The sequence below is a fragment of the Paroedura picta genome, chromosome 11 (assembly GCF_049243985.1).
Source record: "Paroedura picta isolate Pp20150507F chromosome 11, Ppicta_v3.0, whole genome shotgun sequence".
In the NCBI taxonomy this organism is placed as follows: domain Eukaryota; kingdom Metazoa; phylum Chordata; class Lepidosauria; order Squamata; family Gekkonidae; genus Paroedura; species Paroedura picta.
Genome location: NC_135379.1, coordinates 24,289,749 through 24,308,574, shown reverse-complemented (window position 1 = coordinate 24,308,574; position 18,826 = coordinate 24,289,749). Strand labels below are relative to the sequence as shown.

The 18,826-nt window shown below is 38.4% G+C and overlaps 1 protein-coding gene across 4 annotated transcripts in view; it reads left to right on the top strand.

The window, feature by feature from the left end:
* THSD7A (thrombospondin type 1 domain containing 7A) overlaps window positions 1-18,826 on the top strand; it is a 272,715-nt gene that overhangs the window by 21,173 nt on the left and 232,716 nt on the right. Inside the window, exon 1 of one of the 4 annotated variants that reach the window (XM_077302602.1) lies at window positions 10,065-10,080. The exons of the other annotated variants lie outside the window; for them this stretch is intronic. The gene's annotated coding sequence lies outside the window, so the exon portion shown is untranslated. Of the gene's footprint in view, window positions 1-10,064; window positions 10,081-18,826 lie in introns of those variants that run through there. 4 annotated transcript variants of the gene reach the window in all.

Below are 18,826 nucleotides of genomic sequence, written 5' to 3'. Positions count from 1 at the left end.
TTGTACTGCTCTGGGATACTAATAACTGGCCAGAGGAGTGGAAATGATCCATTTTCATCCCATTACCAAAAAGATGACTAAAAATACTGTCCCAATTATCATACAATAGCTCATGCTAACAAGAACCTGCTTAAAATCATATAACAACACATAGCAACAACCATTGAAAGGGAATTGCCAGATGTTCAAGCTGGTTTCGACAGGGGCATGACACTCGTGACCATATAGCAAATTTGTGCTGGATTTTGGAAATGTCACGGGAATATCAGAAGGATGTCTACATCTGCTTTATTGACTACAAGAAAGCTTTTGATTGTGTGAATCACAAAATTGTGAGAAGCCCTGCAAAATTTGAGGGTTCCAGTGCATTTGGTCAAACTGATGCAATCACTCTACACCAACCAATAAGCCATTGTACGTACACAATTTGGTGACACTGACTGGTTCAAAATTGAGAGAGAAGTGCACCAAGGTTGTATTCTTTCCCTCTTCCTGGTTATCTTGTATGCTAAGATCATTATGAGAGAGATTGAACTCAAAGAATCAAACATTGGATTTAAGATTGGAGGAAGGAATATAAATAATCTTGGGTATGCTGATGACACTACCCTCCTATCAGAAACTGAGGAAGGCCTAGAACAGTTGATTACAAAGTTCAATGAAGTAAGCAAGAAATTTGGCCTTTTCTTAAACACTAAAAAGACAAAATTAATGACAACTGCAAAAAAACAGACATCTCACAATAACAATTGATGGTGAAGAGATCAAATTCATTCAAGAATTCATTTGTCTTGGATCACAAATTGATGAGACTGGTGATGGTAGTATGGAAATAAAACATTGAATTATTCTGGATCACTCAGCAATGACAAGCTTGAACTGAACATGAAAAAACAAGGACTTAAGCCTGCCTACCAAATGTAGATTAGTTAGATATATCGTATTTCCAGTAGCCACTTATGGTTATGAAAGTTGGACAATGAAAAAATCAGACAAGAATCAATTTGTTTGAACTCTAGTGTTGGAGAAGGTTTCTTCAGGTTCCATGGAGAGCAAAAGTCACAAACAAGGAAATACTACAGTGCATAAAGCCTGACCTATCACTGGTAGGCAAAATCATGAAATGCTAGCTCACTTAGTTTGGACATATCATGCGATCCAATTCAATGGAGAAAGCAATTATGCTAGGATTGGTCAGTAGAAAGAGGAAATTAGGCCAACAAAGAACGCAGTCGTTAGATACGATCAAAATGGACACCGGCCAGAACACTATATGGCTGGGAAAGGTGATGAGGTATTGGGGATTGTGGTAGCAGTTGTGCCATAAGATCGCCAAGACTCAACCAAATGGCTAACATCATCATCATACCACATTTCCCTAATGAGTGCCCATATGCTTCTGTTGCATTTTCTCTTAGATTCTGGAGGGGGTCTTGAAAACTCTCAGAGTAGCTGGGTTTGTGATCAATACTTAGTGGTGCACATGGATGCTTCAAGGAATTGTGGTACAAGTTTGTAATTTCATTTATTGAAGCACCATGCTAAGCAGAGCTGCACATTTCTAAGTCCATTGAAGTCATTGGTACTGTGAGAGCTGACTGATGTTACCAGAACTGTTGTAATCATTACATGATACCGCAGTTATCAGTGGGGAGCAATGATTAGTGTGCTTCAGTGAAAGAGCCTCTGCTTTGTGTGCAGAAAGTTCCAAGTTCAATTCCTGGCATCTCCAGTTGAGATAACTAGGAAGGAGGTGATATGAAAGACCTCTGCCTGAGATCCTGGAGATCCGCTGCCTCTTTGAGAAGACCAAGCTTTCTCAATCTTTTTACCAAGCCCTGAAACATTCTTCAGGCTTTGAGAAACCCCAGAAGTAGTGCAATCATTGGCTATTTTGGGGAGCAGGTTGACATGACCATATATGATCAAATCACCTGATACATGTTTAACAAATTTAAAATATATATATATAAAAATTAACTCCACCCATTCAGGAAACCCTTTTAGGGTCCCCAAGAAGCCCCAGGATTTCAGGAAACCCTGGTTGAGAATCCCTGGAGTAGACAATACTGACCTTGATGTACCAATGGTCTGATTTAGTATAAGACATCTTCACCTGCTTTCTGTAATAAATTTATCTTTATCAAGCAGTAAAGCTAGAGAATGGGCAAGTCCCTTGGCTGGTTGGCAATGTGAAGAAAGGCCTTGTGACAAAAAAATTGCATGGACTGAGGGAAAGCAGAAGAGCTGTAAGGTTTTCTATCAGTCTGCTACACTGGATTAGCCCTTCTAGTGTCATTAGACTTTCAGAGGAGGAGGATTCTGGGCTGTGGTGTGAATATTCCAGCTGGAGATGCTGATAGTCCTCTTGATAGTAGAAGAACCTGTAACTGATTCATGGAATCCAAGATATGAACCCTGTGGCACTTGAAAATCTCAAGCAACAGATGCCATTGAAAGGCTAGAGGAGTTAAAGCCTAAAGAACTATATGCCCACCAGTTTATACTTAACTGGGCATTCCACACACACACAAAAGAGACAAAACAGAGATAATGATTCCCCCCAGCATTACATTAATTTGCTAATTATATCTAACAGTCTTATAGTACGTTAAAAATGGAACAAAATAAATTAACATCCTTGGCTCCACTGTAATTTACTTTTCACAGACAGTACATCCAGTAATAAGGGCAACTTGTTCTCTAGTGTTATCTATACAAGTTGTCCCACTGTTAAATAATCCTGTAGGTAATGTAGTATATTCTCTAGAGCAGACTATAGAAAAAGAAATGGCAGTCTATTTTTTGTAATAGGTTCTGTGATTGAGGGCCAGAGTTGATATGTTGATTGTCATGTGTTCTTGGGCACTGCCAGCTATATTCCTGCTGGAAGTTGTTGTAGAGGGCTCCTTCCACAAGTGTGGTGGCTGGTTGAGACTGTGGCTTCTAGGGAGGATGAACTCTTGCTCCCACTTTGCCATTTCCCCCAAACTACTTGCCCTATCAAGTGATAACACATGGAGGTATCAGTGCATGAGTTGGGGGACCAGAATCAGGGCCTCAAGGTACTTTTAGAGAGAGTTCTCCATGGGAACTAGCATGGAGGAAGAAAGAACCCTGGGCTCTTTGGAAGCAGGTCAGGATAAAAACGTACAGATTAAATAAGCTAATACATTATAAAGACATGGCCTATGGCCATTTCCTTACAATTATTTTTGGGTGTAGTTAAAGCTGTGTATAAGTTTTGATTGTACCGAATACACATTCTGTATAGTGTAGAAGCACAAGCTCTCAGATGTATGACACCAACTTTTCTTAGCAAGACTTTGCTAACCTCTAGTTTGAATTAAAAAGAAATTACATTTTAAAAGAATTTACCTATAGTTGGAATATTAAATAATATCAGTGGACAAAAACAATACCTTTTTTTGCGGTGCATGATTACAAAAATGTTTAAACATGTAACTTTGAGTAATCATATTTATAGAACTACCTATATTGGGGTTCAAAACATTACTCAGTTGTCTGCATTAAGCCACTTTACCGGACTATGTGTGTACAAATGTTCTACCTCTGGGGCAGCTACTGTAGAGGATCCGGCCTTGAGTAGGAATGGAACTTCTCAATTTCCTGATTCTTTCCCACTCTGTGATTTTAGAACTTGCAGCCTGATTACACTTGTTATTACTTGGAACTGAGCCCTGCTGATTTCTGTGGGATTTCCTTACAACTACGAAGTGTTGGATTGTAGCCCTAAGGGGAATATTTGAATGGCAAGATGTATTATGGAAAGAAGGAATAAATATTGACAATGTCATTACTGCCAGTGGTTCTTTTCAAACCAGAACCGCAATGTTAGAAATATAAATAAGTAAAGGAGCAAACACAGCGTTGGCAGTGGCTTGCATTAGACTTTAATAATGGCTTTAATAACTGTTTCCTTCCTTCCAGTGTCTGTACTTTTGGGTAAATGTTTTTGATAGCTACTATGAATCATCATTGCATTATTGACTGTCAAGGCGCAAACTTCCGTCAACATGTCTCCAACCTTAGGAAATGAGTATTGATTGATGGGGATAGAAGGACAATGGTGGCTGCATGTGTTGGCTGCATGCAAGATACTTTTGTTTTTGCCTTAACTGAGCCCTTCTACTGCCACAATAACAGCATGTGGGTTCCATCTGATCCAGTAAACTGGCTAGATTCAAGGCCAGAAGCACCTTAGAGGTCACCAAGATCTTCAGAATACATGTTTTCAAGAGATAAAGCTCCCTTTATGAGCTTTGACTCTCAGAAGCTTGTACCTTGAAAAATGTTGATCTCGATCTACATGTTCTACTGCAGACCAACATGGCTGCCCTCTGAATATAAGCTTGCTGTTGTTAAACCCACTGTATTAGATGTATTATTTGCCCACTTTTGTAACGGAAGGGGGGGCAGCCTCCTGTTGGTCTGCTCCCTTCCACCCGGGTCTTTTTTGCATCTAGGCTGGCAGGAGAAATGTGATGAAAACCTGAACATAGGTGTGTCAAATATTCTTTGATTTTGGAACCTAACAAAATTTCACTGAGCATCAGTTTATATCATGGTAGGGAAGCAGCAGGGAATCAGGTGATGCTCTGACATCTTGCCTGAAGTCTGGGTTATCGTCTACTTCTGAAGCTCTTGGAGCTCCTGAATAAATGAAGAAGGGGAGATAAGCATCTCCAAATTTGCTTCAGGACACATGCCAGGTAGTCATATCACCTCAGGACATGTCTCTAAGTAACAGTGTGTCCATTGTTAGCACGTTATGTGTTTACTATAACAAATACCCGTAAAATCGTAGTGTAGCTGAGATGCCACACTCCATGGCTCTGTAAATGATAGAAAGCATTGTTTTCTGGGCATGATTGAAAATGCAAGCATGTGTGTTTAATATTTCAACATTACAATGCTTTATATTTTTTGTGAGTGTTTCTGAGTTTCTCAGAAGTATCAAACAGCATCTCTGCTTTATATGATAAGAGCTCCAAAAACATCAGATAGATGCAGTGTGCATGTAGGAGGTCCAGTTTTCCCTGTTACCTGTGAGCTTTATGTTCGTGTATGTTTTGAAAGCCAAAAACATGGGGTTTTATAAGAAATCAGGATAGAAGTAGTACTGTTGGGAGAGGCTCAGAGGTGAGCGATAGTAACTCACTCAAGGCCACCTTGCATAATTCAGTTCTGAAAAAGGATTTGAATTACCTGAGCCCCCGTCTCCAAAACCCAAGAAAGTTTACCACTGCATTTTGTCCCAGGTGTTGATCAAGATGTTGTGAACCTTTACCATTCACTGAGGGAGTAAAAAAGGAATATTGAAGAACACTTCCAGTAGTAAATGTGGGACAGAACAGAACACAGTGTACACATTTGATCGTCTACATGTTATAAGCTACTGTTGGAATCAAATTGGGGAGACTTGAGTTCAGATCTTTTATTTAGCCATTAAGGTCACTGAGTAATATTAGGCCAGTCATTTATATCTCAGTCAAATCTACCTTGCAAGGTTGTTGTGGGGAATAATGGGGAAGATATAACCATGTACGCTGCGATGAGTGCCTTGGGGGAAGGGGTAAAAAGATATAGATATTCTATTCCAGCTGACCTGTTCTTGGGCAGAGATGTGTTTTCAACTTTTCCTTCTTTTTTAATCCTCTGACAGTATGTGATGTGATTAGCACTGGTAATTTCAAGAAACTGTCAAAGATAATCATCAGTTTGGCAATTATAATTCTTAATCTTGTGAATTCTAGAGATGCAAGTGGCAGATCAGAGACAACTGACATTTGTGGGTAGTTATCAGATTATTATTTTGGGGGGAGGGTAAAGCTTTCTCATAATTACATCAGAAAATACATGTCTTCCTGTTTGGAGCAGGAGTAAGTTCTGCAAACACACATCTTAGCGTATGTGAAAAGACCCATGTTTCTCTCTCTCTCTCTCTCTCTCTCTCTGGGAATTGGTCTCTGTCATGTTACATTGCTGTAGAAGCCACCAGACTATAGAGGCAGCAGAGAGTGAGGCTGCTATAGTTTGATCATATAATTTGATTGGGGGTGGCTACTGCAGACACCCTCCCCAGCACCCTGCCTTCTCAGAGACTTGACAAGGCTGAATTTTGTACCCAGCTCATTATTATAATGAGGGATGATCAAATAAGGCTTCTGCTATCCACTGCCAATTTCCTTGCTATTTTAAAAGCATAGGTTTATAGTCAGAATACTTCAGTACAACGAGAAAACTGGGAAATGATGACAGTCATAGTTCAGTTGAGAACAAATACCATATTTACTCAGAAGTAAAATTTCTTTGGATGTATGATATCTGCCCCTGTGAAATCCACATTTTTATTACTGTACATAACTATACATTCTATATGAATATGAAACAGCTCCCTCTCTTTTTGACAGCATACTTGGGAAAAACCTAATCTTGCATTTCAATAAATACAGTACTTGACTGCATACTTGCATTTTAAAATCAGTCTCTTATGCTATATCATATTGTACTTATAAAAGGGTGTGTGTGAGATTTGGGGCTTAATATTTTATCTCTGGTTTTAGCTTGGAATGTTTTAACTATTACTATAGGCTGCCTTGAACCAAAAGGAAAGACAGAATATAAATGTGCTAAAAATGAACAAATAAAACTTGCACTTTAACTACTTAGTTAATTGTTCTTCATTTAGGGAATATATAGGCTGCCTCCCCAGAGTCCTGCATAAAGCAGCAATGAGCAGTTGCACTAGAAAAATAATTGTTCTTAATCTTTGCCCCCAAATATTTTACAAGTGAGCTTGTGTTGACTCTATCTCTGCATTTTGAGAAAGACATTTATTTGACTGCAGGCTTTTGATTTCTGTCCTGCCTAATATGCTTGGCCTCTTATGCTGTTTTCATTTTCTTGCTGGAAGCCTTATCGTCTCCCATGTGGCGTAGTGATGTTGCAAGGTACTCATGGTGTAGCAAGCCAGCTAATTAGCCAGTGGTCTGCTTGTTTCCCAACCCCGCTGCAATCTGGCCAAGAACTCCTTTGTTTAGAGGGGTAGTTTTTGACATGCTATGCACTGTTGAACAATTATGTGTCAGGCTATGTAACTGCCTGTAATCAAGACTTGAGCCAGCCCTACAGAGACTCCTGTAATCAGAATGTCAGGTTTTAATATATACTGTGACTATATATTACAGTGGTTGATGAGCTCCTCTGTGGCCATACTTTCAGCAAGCTAGATATTTGTAGCTTTGCCTGAAGACCACTGACAGATCCCTTCTGACAACCTAGTTCCATTGCATTCCCTTCCCATCAAACACTGATTGGCAATTGTTACTGGAAGATGGGGGAATTCTGAGACAAGTTAAAGAATTAAAGCCATGTTCTTTCTGGGTTAATTTAGTGGAGACATGGCAATAGAGGCTTGCTGTTGGAACATGATTCCTTGTGGAGAAGTTGTATGAGATCACTGGAAAGCAACCTGGAGACCTTTTGTAAATGCATGTCTGACTAATGAATGGGAGAAATCAAGTTATTGATGTGGGTTTTAAAAGCTAGATATTTATAAAGGTCACTAAATGTGCAAGAGTGAAAATTTCAACAAGAAAATGATATACAGTATGTAAGAAAGATAGATTTAATGACAGAATGAGACAAGAACGTTTAAAATCAGCAGTACAGCTATTAGATATGAAACTAATAACTGAGGTAGATAAATTGTTGGGCCCAAAGCATATGCTTTGTTAGGAGGAGTGCAACCCGATCCAAAACTGGAGATATCTCAGATCCTGGCTCAGACTTTCCTCCCAACAGTATCCTTTTGTAAGGATTTGTGAGCCTTTGGGAAGACGGTATTTGAATATAATAAATCAATAAATAAAATAAATAAAAATAAATTTCACCTTGTTAGCTCTCATCCATACAAAAACTGCCTCCAGGCCACCTATTCATATTTCTAGAGCTTCCTTGGCTTCTACAGGAAATTCAAGATAGTAATGAGTGCCATTCCATACTGATGGCAACTCAGCCCAAAGCGCCAGATGGTATCTTCTGGTGGTTTGGTGTTTAAAAAGCATGGGGAACGTTGTAGTATAGAGACCAAGGATATGAAGAGTAGTCTTCCAGCATTGCACTATGAAAGGTATCCTTGTAGTGGGGCCAAAACTACCATCTACCTCCAGAAGGACTTCTAGCACAAATATGTATGACATCATATGGTCGGATTATACCAGGTTGTGTAGAAGGAATCTTGGCAGGTACTTTGTTTCTTGCAAACAGGTCTCAGTCAAAAACTTTAAATTTTCAAGCCATCCTAAACTAAAGGCCAGCACCTGCACAGACTGGTGCTGACATTCTCCTATCTGACATTCTCCAACACATTGACAATGTACCAGTATGCATTCATGTGTCATTCATTTCCACAAAGAAGTTCTGATGGCACTGTGACTTACCACATAGATATTAGAACCTCTTTGGCTTAATGAACGCAACATATTTCTCACCAAATCCCTGAGCCGTTTGATAACTGAATGCTTCCTTAAAACATTCAGTCTTTGCAGGGTACAGCCCTCAATTACTAAGGGAGGTACTGAGGTTTATTTGTTCTATGTTCAAAGTGAAACCCTTTATTTCCCAGCCAAGAAACATCCAACTTGGTGGTTTCATGGTCTCGGGATGCCTGTGAGAAAGGGCAGCATCCTCCATGCCCTCACATGTCCCCCAGGTGCCCACCCAGCAGGAGAGCCAGCGTGGTGTAGTGGTTAGGAGTGTGGACTTCTAATCTGGCAAACTGGGTTTAATTCCCCACTTGCCCTCCACATGCAGCCAACTGGGTGACCTTGGGCTTGCCACAGCACTGATAAAGTTATTCTGACTAAGCAGTAATATCAGGGCTCTCTCAGCCTCACCTACCTCACAGGGTGTCTGTTGTGGGGAGAGGAAAAGGAAGGCGACTGTAAGCCGCTTTGAGATTCCTTTGGGTAGTGAAAAGCGACCCGTAAGAACCAACACTTCTATTTCAAAAGAGCTCCAGATTTAATGAAACAAAACACTGAACAGGTACACAGAATACTGGAGTACCTATCTCCTATGAATTAATCATGTATAAACGTGTGAAATGCCTAGTCTAACTATTCCAGAAGAAAGTTTAGCTAGAGCTTAGCCCTCAATTCCATAGTGATGAATTGTAACACTCAAAGCCCAAGGTTTAGCTTTGTTGAATATTAAACATTTGGGATTCTTAATAACACTGAGGATAAGGTGTTGCCTTACAAAGAATGATTGTCCTAACGGAGGGTATACTTGTCTGTATTTGGTCTTTATGATGCTGTTGAAGTGAAATGTAATTGGAAATAGAATAACAGGCACATTGAGATAGAAGGAACTTCATGGCTTATCAAACAACCTGTCAGAAGCTTGAAGGCTTAATAATAATAGTAATAATAAATTACTTGACATTATGGTTAGGTAAATTAAAACACATAGCATTGGCAGATTGATGCTCAGCAACGCCAAGCTTGCTTCACTGAACCTGGATTCCACCTTAGTGAACTGTGTCTTCTTTTCTGTGTCTTCTGTGTCTTGTATTGATGCTTGTATTGATTTGTTTTGCATATTCTCCTTTTTGTCCATTGTCTGCTGCTGCTTTGTGCTAATGCTATTTCCCTTAATCATAATTGCAGCCCACATCTTTATTTTCATTTTAATTTCATCCCTGCTTCATATTCTGCTTCCTTTCTTCGCTTGCATTCTTCTTAGTTGATGCTCTACACTTAGCAGAAATGTTCTTCAGAGTCTTGTTCTTTGTTGTCTAGCTCTTGCTAAAACTTGGATTAACCTTCCTGCTACTGTTACTTTTGCTATACTTTGTTCACTTTTCTTATTCTCATTCATTCAGATCTTGGATTTCTTTATTTATTTCTTGTTTTTATGGATAACTTCATTGTTCATTTTGATCCTTTCTCTCAAATGTCAGTTGAGCAGTCCTCTTTTAATCTTTATTCTCCTCTTTTAATCTTTCAGGATATTTGTCCTCATTAATACTTCTCATAACTACTTGGGATTAAGGTACTATTATCAGTGCTTTACTGTTGTGGTGTGTTTAGTGTGGTCAAGTCACTTTCAACTTTTGGTGTCCCTATGAGTTTGTGTACTGCAAATTATCTTATTGTGAATAACCTGGGAGTTGTGTCTTCCTTTATTAAATCAATCCATCTCATGTTGGGTCTTCCTCTTTTTCTGCTGCCTTCATTTTTTCCCTAGCATTACTATATTTTCTAGTGAGTCTTGTCTTCTTGTGACCAAAGTATGATAGTCATTTTAGCTTAAAGGTAGAGTTCTAATATATTGTCACCCTTCTTCATTCCAATGCTGAGAGCCAGTTTGGTGTAGTGGTTAGGAGTGTGGACTTCTAATCTGGCATGCCGGGTTCAACTCTGCACTCCCCCACATGCAGGCAGTTGGGTAACCTGGGGCTCGCCACAGCACTGATAAAACTGTTCTGACCCAGCAGTGATATCAGGGCATTCTCAGCCTCACCTACCTCACAGGGTATCTGTTGTGGTATCTTCTTCTTCTTCTTAACCAACAAAGATTTATTCAACACCCCCATATATCTCTAACACCCCCATATATCCGCATAAACATAACATTTAAAACACTGGAGGAAAGGTAGAAAACAGTAAATGGAGAAAAAAAACAACTTTAAGGTGAGGGTCCTGATGCATGCATGTGTATTACACGCGGAAGATCCCACATTCCATTCTCCTTTGTCAAAACAGCCAATCATTCATTGGCTGTATTAGGTTGTGACAGAGATGTAACAGAATTGATTTTTGCTATATATTCCCTGTCATATAAGAAGATCATAGTCTGATGAAGGGTGCTTGCACTCGAAAGCTCATGCCTTGAATAAATCTTTGTTGGTCTTAAAGGTGGTACTGGACTCTGATTTTATTGTGCTACCTCAAACCAACACAGCTACTCGTTGAATCTACTATTATTCAGAGATACTGTTTAGGAGATTTTCTGCTGTTCTCTTTTTTTAGTCCAGAATAAAATAACATTAATCCCAAGTGATATGGTGCTAATATGATTAGTTTGTGAAGTACTACATAGAGTAGAAAGCAGGTTTGTTATGTTACTAATTGTAATAATTGGGTTGAGGTTGGCAATACATTTTTATACTTAAGTATTTTTATAATACCCCATTGTGCTATGAATTTTACTGAAGAAATCCCTGTGGAGTTCAGTATAAAAGTTTTGCGTTAAAACTCAGGGCTGGCTCTTGCTGATGCTCATTTGCTTAATTTATGCTTTGTGGAAATTGGATCCAAGCTGTATTAGAATAGAGGGATTGTTTTTGCTTATTTCAAGGCTATTTTTTGTTACAAAAATGTCCCATATCTATAAGTACTTTGTTCCTATTTTTAAAAATTTCATGAGTATATTTTTAAAAGTTCTACTTAATTCAGTCCTCAGTGAAACTTAAAAAATGTGCTATGGAACAGTGTCTCATGTATTGCAACCCAGAGCATAAGGATCTCTTCACCAGTCAGATTTCAGAGGGATGGGGAAGCCTTCATTTCCATTATCCATCCAAACAAGTAATCCCTAGGTATTAAATGTACAGATCCTTTGAGAACTAGGGATCTGGTCCACAAAGGTTCACATATAGTGATGTAGTGGTTGAAATAGTGGGCTAGGATCAGAGGCCCAGGTTCAGATCTCCACTGTGCCATGGAAACTTGCTGGGTGACCTGGGCTCAGTTACACTCTCTTAGCTCACCCTATCTCATGAGATTATTATGAGGATAAAAGGGAGGGTCAGAGAATGAATCAAGCCACCTTGGTTCCCCACTGGAAGAAAGGTAGAAAACAGTACATGGAGAAAAAAACAACTTTAAGGTGAGGGTCCTGATATATGTATGTGTATTACATGCGGAAGATCCCACATTCCATTCTCCATGCCGTCTTCTAAATAGATCTCAGGTAAAAGGCCTTTTGGGAAACCTTTTGCAGCTTCAGGCCCTGGAGAGTTCCCATTACTCAGATGAGACACTGCTGAGCTAGAAAAACTGATGGTCTAAGACTTCATATTGTCATAAATCTGAAGTCCCCTTAGGGTATACAGAACTAGTTTCATTGTGTCTTAGGTCCAAGCCACAATCAATATAAAATACAGAAATTTAAAATACAAATATGTATGTGCTAAAATCCTTATAGGTTCCATGAAATAGTATTTCATATTTCTTAGCCATAGGCCTTAACAAAAGGCTTAGAACAATACAAAACACCACAGGTAGAATAAGATAGTATTGATCAAGCATGTCAGTGAATTGATTGATCACATTAGAGTTTACAAACTCTGCTTTTATTTTAGCAGCTTGGAAGGCAAAATTTGCTACTTTATATGTGTGATGCACTCCAGCCTTCCACCAAAAGATGTATATGTATAGATTTGTGAGCCAATAAGTAGCCCTAAATTCAACAACAACAAGATTAGGTGACATGCACAAAAATTACTGGTGAAATGTGTCACGCTATTATTTTAACAAATCAAACAAAAAGACAGTATGAAAGACATTCTGAAAGAGTTTTTGTTTTTGCTTGCTAGTGTAGATTGGGGATGGGGGAAGTAAGTATAAATATATAAAAATTTTGACTAGAGAGGTTTATTTGACTAGGGAGGTTGACTATTGATTTTGTGAGTTCAGCTGACAGTTACTAACCATGACAGATTACTATCAATTAATTAAGAGGTCTTCTGGCAGATGGATTCCAGATGGGCCAATTCTAAACACTAGTTTTTCATGACAAAGCTGGTTTTCCTGAAAAACTGTTTTAGGGGCCCCAGAATAAGATTAAAAACATGTCCAAAACATGTGATAATGAACCTATCCTGCATAATTTTCTGTATTTACTTTGCCCTTTACAGTAGCTTTTTGCTTAGTTATGAATGGTGGGTTTGGAGAGGGGCAGTCTAGACCAGGAAAAAGGATACAGAGAACAGAGTTATCCCCCTTCTCCCAAAGCTAGGTGTGGTTTTACATTATTACATTCCTTGAAGTGCAGATGTGATACATTATTTTGGAAGTTTTTGTAAACCATAGAAAGAATGATTGATTTCTTGCTGATGGTTGCTATTTAACCCATTTCCTTCTCTGCACTGCAGTAGTCTGTTTGTCCACACAGGTCCCACAATTCTAGGAATTAACTTTCTAGGAACCCACAGGGACATCAAGGTGACTGTTCAAAACATCAGGAGTCCCACGTATGACAACCAAATATCCTTGAGACCAAGTAATGGGGTGGGGGGAGGACTTCCCTACATGCAAGCTGCCCTGATGTTCTTGAGAAGAATAAGTAAATGTAAGCACAGATACAGATGTCAGCTCTTTCTATATCTTGCTGTATTTGTAACCATGAGGTATCTTATTTTTCTTCACCAACATACTTTAGGTCAGTTGGGACTGCTCACTCACATGTATGAGAAGTTAGCCTTTAGAGTGGCCAGAATCAACCTGATGGTCCATTGAGGCTTTTGGAGAAAAGAAATGGATTATGAAAAAACTTCACTCTAAAAGCACACATTTTACAAGTATGCAGTGGTAAAACATTGATTGCACTTAGGCGAAACATGCAGGCATTGTTTAGATTAATGCAGTTTCTGGTCTTGTAGCTATTGAGAAACAGATTTTCAAGATGATTTATTCTGAAGGCGATATAGATCCCAGAATGCGTACTTGCCATTGTGCTCAGCGGGTGAATTATTGGAGCTTGAAGAAAGCATTCTATTCCATAGATGATTCCACACTAAACCCTGGCTTCTCTTTTCCCCCATGATGCATCACAGATGGAGTAAATGGGGCTTTAACTCTCAGGGGTTTTTAAAAATTCACTGTCTTGTTTCAGAAAATGTGGCTGCATCATTGCATCTCTACTGGAACCATCTGATTCTGTCTGACATTCTGGATGTAAAGCCGTGCTAGATTAAACTGATAGCTTTGCTTAAAATCTCTTTATGGATTGTTAATCACCAAAGCAGAGATTATAATGTATTGCAAATATTTACTAGGCAAGAGATTCCTTTTGTACAGCTGTGACTGGATAATCTGATCAAGATTTCAAAGGCAATTTCTTGTGCAGAGCTTTGCTGCATTAATGTAAGATTAAAACATAACAGTAAGAGGCATAATATTTTATTTAGCGCTGTTTAATAAATCCATCCTATCTTGAATCTCACAAGAATATGCATCGTATTTTGACAGCTTCTTCTGCATTTCAAAAACCCAAAACATTTATTTTTGATGTGATGAGAAGTGATATTATCTGGGGTTTTTTCTATGAATGTTCCCTGAGGAATTCCCATGGGGCAATATTAGAGTGACAATTTTTAAATGAAGTGAATGAAACCTTCACCTCGAGGTGTCACATTGTAGTTGACAATATTGTCTTTTATTAATATACAGAACATGTTTTTAAAATACACATACAATTTGATTTGGATGGTATTAACATAAACATTGCTGGTTATACATGAAATACTCTTTCTCCCACCCCCCACCCCAGTTCTTCCACTGACTGAAGCGGACTGAAGAGAACATGTTTTAGAAGTGTGTATAAAGAAATTATTTTTAAGGGAAATTATTAACATTAAATGAATCCATAATTTTGTTTTAACTTACAGGAGCTATTTTTTATTTTGATCATGCACGCCAAAGCCTTCTTTCCCATGTTTCAGCATTTACTTTCAGGAGACTAAAGAAAAGAAAACTTAGGTCCCTAGCAAAAACATTTTTGATGGCAAAGTGGAAAGTAAAATCCTGCTACTTAGAAGACAAATTTTCATAGTATCTCATGGGGATGAGACTTTTATCATAGATGGAGATGGAATTGTTTCAAAATGTATATATTATGTCAGCATTTAGATTTTAAAAGATATAGATTTAGAGTGGAGCGTGAACAAAACCTATTTATTATATTTATTATATATTATATTTATACACAGCCCTCCCCTGAGGTTCAGGATGCTTTACATAAAACAGGGAAACAATACAGGTGACAAAACATGCAAACTTCCTGTAGAAAGAATCCAATTATATTTTCATTGTGTACATATTTAAAATTAACAAAATGTTCTTTTTTTTTAAAGTAGGTCCTTCACCAGGCAAAAAGACTACTAGTATTATGTATCACCGAGAGCCATGCTATCTAGTTATTTCACACTAGTCTTGATATCTCTAAGCCAGCCTTTTTCAACTTTTTTACTATTAAGAACACCCTGAAACATTCTTTAGCCTTTGCGAAACCCCAGAAGTGGTGCAATCATGTAGAATATGGTTGGGAAGCATAGCTCTGTACACGCCCACCCTCTGCAGGCCCATCACTAGTCATTTTGGAGGAGGGGGCAGGTAACATAACCATATATAATTATATTACCCAATAGATTTGTAATAGTTTAAAAAATATATAGAAATTACTTAACTCCCACCCATTCAGGAAATCCTTCCAGGGCCATCGAGAAAACTGCATGCTTTATACTTGGCTCCATGGTCACAACATAAAGGACATTTTGGACTACTCTATAGCATCAAAGACAAATCAGTACTTTACCAAGAGGCAATTTTCCATGTGAGTCCTGCCTTGCATGTAAATACATGTTAAAAATTAATGAATATGAGAATGTCTCTAATGAATATAAGATTATTATAAAACATTTCATCAGTTGGGCAACAAAAAGTGTAATGCATGGGATTTTATTTCCATGCCTACTCTTGTACATTGGCGTGATGTCTAGAGTAGACCTCTTAAGATTAGAATGTTAGAGCACTATTCCCACCTTAACCTGGGAGTATGGGGCACCCTGATACTGAGCCACTTGGAGGAAAAATCACATGACCCTGAGGATCTACGGTTCTTTGGAATTGGAACCAAATCGGAGGATTGATACGAACAAATTGCTGTTACAATTTGAATACAATAACTAAAATTGACATTAATACTATAATCCATTATATAATTCTGTTGATGGTTTATCTCATCTAGATAATTGAAGAATGCATGAACTGAACTTTGATTTAAACAGAAGGTGGAGCTTACCTTCTATAATTATTTATATATTAAGTAATTATGGGATTATTAATTTTAATTTGTATTGTTCTTATTGTAGGTTTAGCCACTGAGGAAGGTATTGTTGAAAATGTACAGTGATATATCTGGATCCCATTTTGTTCATAAATGATAAGTTGTGAAAAATTAACTCATTACTTGAATTGAATTTTATTTAAAATGCATTGATTATATTACAACATAGCCTGAATAAAGAAAATTGTCAATAAGCTGTCAAGATAATTTTTTTTAAAATTTGGTCTGCTGCTAGAGTGTCTGCCATGAAATGAGAGAGCACCAAAGGAATTCTAAGCTCTATCTAGAGCAAGGATTCTTTAAGGGGTCATTCCTCAAGGAAGAGTGGCGTTTGGTTATCATGTCAGGCTCTGTGTATACACTGTGAACTTGAGGCGGTCTTAGAGCCCTCACAGAACTTCCTAGATGAGGACATGCTTTAAATCTTATTATATAGTTGGCCAGGCTATGAAGCTAGCGGGTGGTCAGTCCTGTTTAGTATTTGGGTGGGATATCACCAAAAAAGTCCAGGATTGCTACATGGTGACAAGCAAACCACCTCTGAATGTTGCTTACCTTGAATTTCATACAGGGTCACGATAAGTTGGCCGTAACTTGGCAGCAACAAAATATAGCCCAATTGGAAAGCATTGTTTGTAGCACAGCACTAAACAAGAGCCTCTTGTGGCGCAGAGTGGTAAGGCAGCTGCCTGAAAAGCTTTGCCCATGAGGCTGGGAGTTTGATCCCAGCAGCCGGCTCAAGGTTGACTCAGCCTTCCATCCTTCCGAGGTCGGTAAAATGAGTACCCAGCTTGCTGCTGGGGGGTAAACGGTCATGACTGGGGAAGGCACTGGCAAACCACCCCATATTGAGTCTGCCATGAAAACGCTAGAGGGCGTCACCCCAAGGGTCAGACATGACTCGGTGCTTGCACAGGGGATACCTTTACCTTTACCTTTACTAAACAACTAAGTGCCTTCAACCTTTGCTTTATAATTTACAAAAGCCTGAGTACTTTTAGGACATGAACCAAAATATTGTATTTAATGGCTGCAGAATTGGCATTGCCAGTTCTTCAACCTCTCTTTTGCACTGGTTCCTAAATCATGTATGTATGTCTAAATGATAAGAGAAGAAAAATGCAGTAATGTGATCCTGCTTAGTGGAAGCCCCTAATACCAGGATAGTACCAACATAACTATAGTGCGATGCCAAATATGTTAAACTCCTTTATAATATGGTAATTTAAAATGGGATTGATTTACATGTTTTACACATAACTCTCTGAACCTACAAAAAGAGATCATTCAGTTGGTACTCTGTATCTTTTCGGTTTGCTCCTTTAGTGATGTTTTTGAAAATCTTACTTAATCTTTTAATTGTCTGAGCATGTACTAAGCAGTTGGCTGCTACAAACACTGTGGTGCTTCATATGCAATTTCTTCCAGTGAAAGGAAGGATGTTACCAATGATGGCACCAATCTATTGACCCTCTGATGACCATATATTGTTTAACCAGTTGAAGTTGCACTTTGACATTTGGGTAGCCAGCTACAATTCTTATTCTTTGAAAATAATTAATGTTTTTATGTGAGACACACAGAAAGAGAAAGGTACAAAGTTTGCAAGTGAACAATGGTTTAGATCAAACCTGGCAAATGTGAAAACGAACAATGGGGCCATGTTTTCATTAGATGAGAAATATTATTCCTTAGAACTCAAGGTGCAAATTATGCTGTGCCATAATGTTTCTTTCAAGCACATAAGATAAAATTTGCATATCTAAATTGGATCAGCCTGAATGGGTTTCCCTGCTGTCTCATCCTCTCCACTGCAGACAGGCAGAAAAGGCCTGCAGGTGGATCCAATAGTGATTTCAAGTCTGTTTTCAAGACTCTTACTCCAATAAATAATTATAGTAGCTTTATATTGATTTCTTGGTGTGAACATCATCAAAAAAAAATCTCTACCTTATGCCACATCCAGATCTAATTTCAATGATAATTGGGAATTTAAACAGTTTTTACTGATTTTTTTCTTACGGAAAAATGTTTTGACTAATTCAGTATTCCTTCCCCCACTTAAAATATGTTGTGGAGCTTGCATGATTATTCTTGGTCTTCTCCTGTCTTCCATTATTTATTCAATAGTGAAACTGAAGTATGCTAATAAGTTTTCACCTATTATCTCACTTGAAAATTCACAGAATCTTGAGTGTAGCCTCTCGTGTTTTTTTTAATGCAAGCGACTTGAAACAGAGCATGCCTGATATTGGAAAACATGAAAGGGTGAGCATTGCTATAAAATACTGCTTGTGAGCTTAGAGGCATTTGGTTACTGGTTGATAGTATATAGAACACTCATGCTGCGTGGTTTATTGGCCACAGTTCATCAGGGTATTGGCAGTCTTTGCAGGATCATAGGTGAATATAATGCATGACTGCATTGGTTTTGTCCTTTTTCTTCCTTCTTTTCTATTATGGATTCAGTTCATAGCTTGTAGAAGCTGGGGGAAATAATGATTCTGGGTAAGGCGGGAAGGAGTGAGATAGTGAAAAACTGTATCCAGTATAACCCAGGGCACTTTACTGAGTCACTGAGGGTCAGCTGAACTCCACTGAAAGCAGGGAGCATAATGTCCTTTAAGATCTGCACCATCTGCCTTACCAGGGTTTAGTTTCAATTTGC